Consider the following 11,295-nt stretch of genomic DNA (forward strand, 5'->3'; position numbering starts at 1 on the left):
CAATAAAACTTGTGTATGTATCTTGAAGTGAACTAGCGAAGCTTAAATACAGACTGTTCACGTGGATCCTTTTTAAAACACACCTGTATTACGTCACCTGCCCGCATTTTGCAATTTCCCAGTACTGCAATCAGAGACCAAAAAACGAAAGTGAAACAAAATTTGTGACAGTCATAATGCTCCAAAAAAAACCATTTTGTTTTTCTGTAGGTAAATTAGATGTAAATTCACAAAAAGGTATAATGGAACAATAATCATGATAGAAGTGGAAATGCATCCTAATTATTTTCAAGGTCCTGGGCCTTCTCTGATGTCCCCTAATAACTGGAAAAACATTAATGTGTCCTTTTAATACGAGACCTGTTTTAAAAACACTGTTTTAATTTAACACTCTGCATACACAATTGGCATAGCCTACTTTTACGTTAAACTTTTAATTATTTGTTACTAAACTAGTTACTAAACTTTTAAACATTTTTATTATTTGTAGACAATCCTTTGTCTGTTTGCTGTGTAATCATTTTTTTAGACTTATTTGAAATGAGTTGCTTTCCGAAAAGTCTGTCAGAACTAGTCTGGCCAGTCCTTTAAAGCTGGTATATGGTTTCACAAACAAATCCCCACATCTCATGTTTGTGAGGTTGACATATCAACAAAATATTTTCACAAGAATGCTGCATTACAACCACTTACATCACATGTAAGTGTGACTAGTGCAGAAACTAAAAGTACACAATGAATTATTATCAGCATACTATGTGTTATATTGTGCTCATGGTTTATGATTATGTTCAGTAGATGTGACTAAACACAATCTATGTTTGTCCTCAAAAAATCTTAGTGACTGTATGATTACTGAAGTGGATCAAAATTACACACACTGTGTGTGCGTGTGTATATTGTGTATAATGTCTCACGTATTATGACGTTGAAGCATGTTGACACATGACACTTGACAGCCTTGTTTCCTCCGTGTGGACTTCACCTAAAAATCAAGAGGAGGGAGACAGTTCATTTCGTATATAAAATGTAAGTCTTTCTAACTGTAGCTCAGCAAAAACATTCATGTTAAATCATACTGATTCCAGCACTACAGAACTCTGAAAAGAACACTACTGAAAAGAATATCAATATATATTGATATGCAATAATCAATATAAAGAATATCACTCAATCTCTGTGTATTTCATTCAGTTTCAGACACTATTGGATTTGTAGCTCAAACAGTAGAGCGTGGCATTAGCAATGTCAATGGCATGGGTTTGTTTCTCAGCAGTGAAAATGTTACGTCCTGTGACGTAGTCTTGTTTATATTGTGCTGGTGATTTTTGTTTTCTCTTTTTCTATCTCTCTCTCTTTCTCATGCAGCACTCCAAATTGTCCGCAGCTGATGCCAATTAGCAGGAGCGTGGCTTATCTGTTGGCAGCCTGTATAAAACCACAAAGAGACTGTGATCGACAGGATCCCTCTCCAGCTATCCCAGACATTATTGTGTGTGAATTGCTGTCAAAAAAAGAGAACTTATATTCTTTGGTGAAACTTGTTGTCTGAGTCCAACGACCATTTAAACTATGTGAGTTTAAACCGTGTAGGGAGTTGGGCGCCAATTTGTTTGGAGTATCCACTCCTTAACTTTTTTTCCTGTTTATTTCTAGTCAGGGAGAGAGGTAAGACAACTGTCTTTAATTTCTCATTTATTTTTGTTAGGTAAGTTATCTAGGTTTAAACTTTAGAAAGTCCTTGTTTTGTTTGTTATTTTGGCCTGGCCCTCTCCTGACGATATGGTTATTTAAGTTTGTTTGTCTGTTTATTGATCTTTGTTTGCTTTATAAATATATTGATTGAACCTTTTATTAAAAAGAAACTCATTCAGCATACTTTCTCTCAGTTTCCTTTTGTTGCTAGTTGTAAATCAATGGGTGTTGTGTAGCCTTTTGGTGATATAGGTAAAAAAGAATTAGAGCTGGGATAGATGGAAAGGAAATTTCTCACGACTATTTATTTACTTTTTGTTACATCTGTTACTCCCTCTTTGAAACCCCTAGACTAAAGTGGGAACGTAACAGAAAACAAGAATTGATACAATGTTGAATACATTAGGCTAAGTTCCTTTGGATAAAAGTGTCTGCCAAATGTAATAAATGTAAATGAATGTAAACAAATTTCACAAACAATAACATGAATTCAATAGTAAATATATAACCTTCTATACCCTGTAAAATTATTAACAGGAGCACATTTCTAGTTTGATGATGATTAAGAGGTTTCTTACTGACGGGGCTGTGGGGGCAGCCTGGTCTCACCCCAAAACGTCACATACTTTGGCGCCGAATCATACGGAGTTAAGCGCGCGGAAGAAAACATCGATGCTTCCGAAATTTTAATAATACAAATATATATATATATATATATTAAAAATATATTCTGGATTTAATCAGTATCAGCAGTGCAAGACATCAACAATGCAGCGAAGCATGTGTTTTTATGCTTTTTTCCGTGTTGACGATAAACTGCAATGTCTGATATACGCATGACCGTTTACTCTACCTGTGACATTAAGGGTTTTGCTTTAATTCTTTAAATGTTTGAAAGGTGTTACCTTACACTTACAGTATCAACTTAAGTGAGCTCATTTGTCTTTCATAGGGTGATATCAGGTAAAATGGGCCATCAGGTAAAATGGGCCATTTAAGGTTTAGGGGTCCCAGCCCCTCTGGAATTTAGAGCCAATGATTGCAAAGGATTTCAAACTGTTGTCATGACTGTATTTGACAAGTAACAGGTGATTTAATTGGTTTATGGTTGCTGTGGTGGGCGGGGCAGTTATTCAAATCAAGACTGCACCAGAAAGCTGCATGATAAGTAGCCTGGCATACCAAATCTAACTAAAATATTATAAGGACGGTAAATCTATAAAAAAACAAACATGCACATCTGTCTTGATGGCATCAATCAGAAATAATACTGTTAGTTTGGTATATGAACATATTTTTTGAAAACATTATGTTTTTCTTGGCGGCCCAATTTACCTTAACCCACTGAGGTAAAATGGGCCGCATGGTTTCAGCTGGGCCATCATCTGTGTCACTCACAAACACACACAAACATGTGATTGAGTGCATGTGTGTGAGGGTGTGTCTGTGTAACTAAATAACTATATTTAATTAAATAATAAGTATTATAATAGTCACATGTTTCCATTAATGTCCCATAATTTTATATATATACATATATATATATATACACACACACACACACACACACACACACACACACATATTGATACATCATCATCCTTTGCTAAACTCATCTTTAAATATGTTACAATTTAACAGCTAATGCTCACTGTTTTAGTGGCATCTTTCTACATCTTCTTACCCTGCTTAATGCATCTAATCTAAGGTATATATTTACATAGATATACTGTATGTAAAGCAACCCCAAAATGTATATTTTTAATTAAATAGTTATATAGTTACTCACACACACACACCACTGACATTACCACACCAAAATTGACTTTTTTAATTGCACATTTGAATATGTGGGTTTGCACCCAAAATGTTTTGTTTTTTTTAATGGCACATATGAATATGTTTGTTTAATGCATTTTAAATGTTATGTGGCTATGAACACAATTGTATTTTAAAATTAAAATTGATGATACATTACTATTTCCCTTTGCAGTTTGACTGGCCCATTTTACCTGAAACTGCTCATGCAAAAAAAGTTGGCACAGCTGATGTTTCAAGAACTGTAGGGCCTAAATAATTATATTTTATTACATAATTTCAACACAAAATGATCAAAAACAGTCATTATTAATCATAAAAACACATGGAAAAGGCATATATGGTATTGTATTATTGTCCCAAACCATTTACCAAAAAGTGGCCCAATTTAGCTGATATCACTCTACATGATGATCTCTATGTTTCCCGCCCATAGGTCATTCTTTCAACCAATGAAATTTCACTGCACTGCACCGGCCATACTTACAAAAATGGCTATAGCTTAACTCATGAACGGAACAACATATTTTCACCAAACTCGGGACACGTCATGAGCTCAATCTGAGGTCACTTGAAAAAAAAAATTTGGTGGCGCCAAAAAATATAAAAATTTTTTAACCACCCAACCATTTGACCAAATGACGTGAAAATTGGCATACGCTGTCTTTGTACGTACCACGATAGTCTATGTATGAGGACAAGGTTACTGAGGCTGATCAGAACGAAACTCAGTGAGCTTGTTCGACTCATGGCTCTAGAGTTCTGTAAGAATTTTGAAAGAAATCGGCCCCTATAGTGGCGCTTACTAGTTTTATGTCTCTGTAATCACATTGTTTTTCACACATACACACAATATTCATGCCATTTGCTCCATAGACAAAATAACAGCTGGAAAGTAATGTCAAACTAATAGCTTTCTTTTGTGAAGCAGGTGATGTAATATTAGTTTTATTCATTCGTAAAACTGTGATTTTACAACATAAGAGCCAGCAGTTTTGTGGCAAACAGATAAAGTGAAAGATTTAACAAAGAGCTTGTGCACAAAAAGTTATCATGAAGTCAGTTGTAGTTTCTGTGTTTCTCTTTCGTTATTTCTCGTTCCTTTAATGATTCTGCTTGTTATCAGCAGGAGTTCTTCACTAATGCTCAATCAACACTTCATGAATCACTTTAATCACTTAATTTCTTGACAGCAATGTATATCTTCTTTTAATGACCTCAACTGAAATAACTTCAGAGTACTCATAACTATTGGTTTCTAAAAATTTTAATGAATTAAGGCAATCTGTGTCCTCAAATGTTATGAGTTTGGATTTGACTTTGTGATAGTGAGCTAGCAGTAACTGCAAGCACTCTGAGTTCATTTAAAGTTTGTAATTTCACTGGTTTTACTCAATATAGTGAGGTTTCAGTTATATCAAGTATTTGAATGCAGTGAAGTTTGCGTATTAAGAAATATCCTTGTTTTAGTGGACTCAATTAAAATAAGTTCGGAGTACTCATAACTATTGTTTTTTTTTTAATCAAATTAATTGAATTGAGGTAATCGGTGTCCTCAAATGTTTTGAGTTAGCTGAACTTGTTGAACCCGTTTAGAATGTATATTGTCTTTATTCATATGAAAATACTAAAATATGAAAATCACACACAAACCATCAACCATCCTATTCGTGTGTTTATTAGCTTCTTATTTAAAAATGTTTCTTTGGTACGTTCTTCACAGAGCACAGGGCAAGGAAATGTACAGGACAGTGTCATGCAGAACGGCAAGATTATGTTGCCTCACGTACAATGATTGACAGCTGTAGAGATCAAATGAACGCGCGACAATTCATAAATTGATGCAAATTAGGGAGGAGAGACAGAGCTCGCTCTTTCAGCTCTTCAGATCGTAAAATTCAGTGGGAATTTGAAATAAATAAAAAAGGGTATTCCATATGACAAAATATTTTGCAAACGTGATAATAAATCAATATTTCTCCAAATATGCACACTTTTGAACTAAGTGCACTAACGGACGCTGTCTGCATCTATGTGAACACAAATAAACTGCAGTAGACATGAGTGAATTCATATGAGTGTTGATATTCTATTTCAAATATCATACATTATGATTGATTATTTTGCAATCCTGACATAAATTAAGAAATGAATGTCACTGCAACCTTTTATCATAAACAGAGGTCAAATATCAAAGCTGGAGTCTTTAATCTTTACTCAAGTTTGTCCAGATCAAGTAAGAGTGTGATGTTTTAAAATGCATTGAATGTTTAACAACAATAATCTGGGGACATCTGCCATCTTTGCCTATAAAGGGATTAAATATTTATATTTCACAAGGGAAAAATGAAAATAAAACCTAAATGACAGAAAGCTGTTGTGGAATACCTGAAGGATATAGGGGTATACTATAGGATTTATTTTGTTTTATTTAAGTAAGTTAGTTTTTTTTAACACTTTTTTATTATTATGTTAACTGTAAAGCAGTTTTATTGAATCATAATTCATGCTGCATACTCCGGTATCGTAGGTGGCGGCAATCCGCCATAAAACTAAGAGAAGAGCTGCGTCCATAAACGTAGGGAGTTGACTTGTTGCCTCGGTGTTTGGTGTTTTAAGCCCCCAACGGCGCCTCCCAGGCAGCGAGGGGATGGGTAGGTTTAAAGGGTTACTTCACCCAAAAATGAAAATTCTGTCAGTAATTACTCACCCTTCATGTTGTTCCAACCGCGTAAGACCTTCGTTCATCTTCGGAACACAAATTAAGATATTTTTGATGAAATCTGAGTGCTGGATCACTTCTCCATAGGCTGCTAGGTGACCGAAACTTGCTGGCCCAGAAAAGTTATTAAAGAGATCGCTAATAGCAAGTGACTACAAGTGACTCCAGTGGCTCAATCTTATAAGTATATCAAGCGACGAGAATACTTTTTGTGCGCAAAAATCATTCACCTTAATCACCTTAATCACCTTAATCTCTAGATTTTTATTTCTAATAATAATAAATGATGATACGTTTTAGTCAAAGAACTTCATACACTCTCACCTTCATAAAGACTCATAAATAATTGAGTATATTTGACAATAGTCAACCATTGACTTCCCACTCGTCTGATGAGTTTGTAAGCTGCCACAGGGTCTCTCAGGGTTTTCTCAGGGTTCTCAGGGTCAACTTATGTGAGTAGTTGAAGAACCAGAAGAATTCTGGATTGAAGTTCATCAAAAGATGTAGGGATAAATTAATGTATTAATAACATATATCTTGATGTAAAAAACATATGCCTGCAAGATTGCTAAATAAACAACTGGTTTCACCAGGGTTCACCAGGTTATTGCTGTAAATTGTAAGTATTTTAATCTAAAAAATGCTTTGATGCTTAATAATGAAAGTGTTTTCACCTCTTCATTGTCTCTACATTCTTTTCTTCAGCATCGATGTACAGACTGAAAGTTTTCAGAAGGGTTTTCTCCACTTTGAAAAGCTGTGCAACTTTATCTATAAATAATTATATTTTCACTTATTTTTTTTATATAATTATATACAAAATGTATACGGGTATTTATATTATACTTTATTTCCATCCATAATGAAAAATCTTTATTATATAACCAAAGAGAAAGTTAATAATTGTTTAATCATTAATGGCATCAATAGCTAAAAAAGTGAATGTTTGATCGTAAATCTCAAAATATGCGAGTAAATATATGAAGATTTAATTATGTATGAAAAAAGCTGTGGCAAAAGCTGTTTACTGTATTATGATTAGAGGTGTCTCACAAATAAAAAGAATAAATGAAATCAGCTCAACAGTGTAAAAACAATAAAAGAAGAAGATAAATAATGATAAATAAATAAATAATGAACAAAACACTAAAATAATGGTTAAAAAAGGAATAAACTATTAAATTGAATTCAAATATAATTAATAATACCTGTTGATGAAAAGATTTCATCTCCAGTAGTAAAGACAATCCATGAAAACAGCACAAACACTGTCAGTTCCTTTAAGGTCATTATCAGACCTTCAGTTCCTCAAAACACAAAAAAACTTGTGTATGTATCTTGAAGAAAACTAGCGGAGCTTAAATACAGACCGGTCACATTGATCACCTGTCTGCATTTTGCAATTTCCCAGTACTGCAATCAGAGACCAAAAAACGAAAGCAAAACAACATTTGTGACAGTCATAATGCTCCAAAAATGCACACACTGCACACAGTGTGTTTGCATGTATATTTTATATTGTGTGCATAATGTCTCACGTATTATGACGGTGAAGCATGTTGACATTTCACATCCTTGTTTCCTCCTTGTGGACTTCACCTAAAAATCAAGAGGAGGGAGACAGTTTATTTCTTATACCACAATAAAATGTAAGTCAATCTAACTGTAACTCAACAAAAACATTCATGTTAAATCATACTGATTCCAGCACTACTGAACTTCTGAAAAGAATGTCAATGGCATGGGTTTGATTCCCAGCAGGGAAAGCAAGAATTCAGTGTTGAATACAATAGGGTAGAGTGGGGGGAAACGCCCCACCCACCCCTACTGTTAACCAAAATAACGATAAGGTCAAGTTACGTTTTTGTTGTTGCATAAACTAAGTTGAAAAGAGTGATGTAGAAATATTCACTGTGAAGCTTACACTGGCGACGTACCTGAGAGAAAACGGATTTCACAGTAAGTGATCCAATTTTCAGCAGTAGCCTATAAGAAAAAATGTTTTTAAAGCATGTTGTTTTGCAGAACATCACAGTTATATATTATATGAGAAAAGTAAAGCGGCCTGTAGCTAGTTAGGGAGTACATGCCATTTAAGGAAAATATAATCATATTTTTAGATTTACATTTTTTTTTTCAAACCTAGTCTGTGGGATAAAACGCCCCCAAGGGGCATTGCTTCTCATTATCATAATTACTGTAGTTACCATGGTACGTCTGAACATCATTTTTTCCATCAAATGTAATCTAACTAGGTGGTTGAATAAAAATATTTGGACTTTATATTTAAAAATTACCTCAAGATAGCATCAGCTACTTAGCTAGACAGTAAGCTTCAACTAACAATATTTTTCAAATAGGCTGATTTTCAGCATTTTTCATTAATAAATATTCATATTTATCTCTTCATATTCATATTACTCTGATTTTGCTTTTGCTTTTTTGTTTTCAGATGGGGGCATGTTGCATACTCCACCTGTGGGCAAAACGCCCCCTCACAAATTTTGTCTAATTTTTGTTAAAAAACTAACTATTAAAACTTTGCACATTATTCACACTTTGTTTATATTAATTTATGTAATTGTCACAGAAAGGATAACTTCTAGACACATTTAACTTTGTTTCACAGAAAAAAATTAAACAGTCCTTAAGGGCCCCCCTAAACTGCTTTGGATAAAAGTCCAGTAGGGGTTCAATCTTCAGCTGGCGGGCAGGAGCCGCCACTGGCATGTCAAGTGACCTGTCAGTGGCTGGCAGGCAGTCTGATGATTCTGGCATGTCACGTGACCTGTCAGTGGCTGGCAGGCAGTCTGCCTTGGCAATTTCATTAAAAACAAAACAAAAGGAAGGAAAGAAAGAAAGAAAAGTACCGTGTGTGAGCGTTTTAGCGAAGCGGTTAAAGGAGAACTCCGGTCAATTTTAACATTGAGCTCATTTTTTTGTAAATTTGGAGTGCTGTCAGTACAGAGAACAACTACAAAAATCTGTGTTGCCTACACCGTGTTATCCTCTTTTTAAAATTTGCACCCTGTTGACTTCAATGGGGCAAGTTTTAAACCTGCTTTTAGCCTCTTAACATCCTTGATGTGTCATTACAAGTGCACAGCCAATGTGAGTGATTCCTTCAGAGTGATCACGGGTGAATCTGACTGCAGTAGATGTGAAAGATATTAATAAAAATGATGTTATTTCAGCCAGCGCACATACCTGTATTTTCTTCCTGTTTTCGGTCGAAGTCCATAGTAATCGATTGTCGAGTTCACGCACGTGATCATAGGTAACTAAACCTATGCGTGTGAACTCAACAATCGATTACTATGGGCTTCGACTGAAAACAGGATGTAAACACAGGTATGTGCGCTGGCTGAAATAACAATTTTTATTAATATCTTTCACATCTACTGCAGTCAGATTCACTCGTGTTCACTCTGAAGGAATCACTCACATTGGCTGGGCACTTGTAATGACACATCAAGGGTGTTAAGAGGCTAAAAGCAGGTTTAAAACTTGCCCCATTGAAGTCAACAGGGTGCAAATTTTAAAAAGACGATAACACGGTGTAGGCAACACCGATTTTTGTCGTTGTTCTCTTTATTGACAGCACTCCAAATTTACAAAATAATGAGCTCAATGTTAAAATTGACCGGAGTTCTCCTTTAACGTGGATGAATCAAGTGTGCTGGGTATGTAATAATATGTGTTTGTGTGTGTGTGTGTGTGTGTGTGTGTGTGTGTGTGTGTGTGTGTGTGTGTGTGTGTGTGTGTGTGCGCGCGCGTGTTTTTGTGTGTGTGTGTGTGTGTGTGTGTGTGTGTGTGTGTGTGTGTTCGCTTGTTCGGCTGTTAGGGAAGTCACAGTGACAGAAACAGTGACATTCCAGTTTAAGTTTTCAAAGGAGTAAAGCCTGTTTATGCTATTAAGAAAATACAATTCTGTCAAATAAATTTTGTTTTAAAGAAATGTTCATTTAAAAGCAGCGCTCATTCATCAGTGTTTTAAAGGTGCTCTAAGCGATGTCACGTGTTTTTTAGGCCAAAAATTTTTTTGTCACATACAGCAAACATCTCCTCACTATCCGCTAGCTGCCTGTCCCCTGAACACACTGTAAAAAAACGCGGTCTCTGCAGACACCCCAGGCTCCACAAATGGCATAAAAAATAAACTGGGCTCACCCGCACCACAAAACACAACAAACTGTTCCAGCCAATAACCAACAAGAAGGATTTGGGGGTGGGGTTTGGGGGGTTAGTGCGCGGATGAGGAGGAGGGAGGGTCTAGCTAGCCTCCGTTTTGTTTGACAATACTTTAGACGTCAACAAGAAGTGACGTCACCCAACATCACTTAGAGCACCTTTAAGTTACCATTAGAGATGCGTGCATCAACCGTCGCCGAGTCTGCTGTTGAAGGTGATAATCTGATCATCCATTATCATCCGTTTTTGTTTGCGGATTCGGGTGACGTTGGAGCTCATCCGCGCATCTCTACTAGCCTACATAAGTTACATAGCCTGTAAAATTATTAACAGGGGCACATTTCTAGTTTATTGATTATTAGGAGGTTTCTTACTGATGGGGCTGTGGGGGAACATAAGAAGGAAAAGGCTGGGAAACAAAAGTAAAAAGTAAAAAGTAATCTGTTTGTGGTGGATAATGTGGAGTAGGCTATAATGATGATGTTGTTATCACTTCTTCTGAAATCCATGAAGCAATATTGAAGCTAAGAGATAAGGCATGTGGTCCGGATCATATTATACAGCTGAACATCAACTTGCCAGTAAGAAACTGTGTCCTCTGGTGGCTATGTGCTACACAGGTTTTTTTTTTGTTCATGGAGAGTTACCTGATTCTATGCTGTCTGTTCAAAGATAAAGTGGGGAAGCTGAATAGCTCAGATAATTATAGGCCAATAGCTTTGGCCAGTGTTATGTCAAAAGTGCTGGAGACAGTTATATTGTGTAGACTTGAGAGGTATGTCCTGTCTACTGATAATCAATTTGGTTTTAAACGAAAGCATGGTACTGATTTATGTATTTTTGCACTAAAGGAAATTTTAGATAAA

The sequence above is a fragment of the Scardinius erythrophthalmus genome, assembly GCF_964197995.2.
Source record: "Scardinius erythrophthalmus genome assembly, chromosome: 9".
In the NCBI taxonomy this organism is placed as follows: domain Eukaryota; kingdom Metazoa; phylum Chordata; class Actinopteri; order Cypriniformes; family Leuciscidae; genus Scardinius; species Scardinius erythrophthalmus.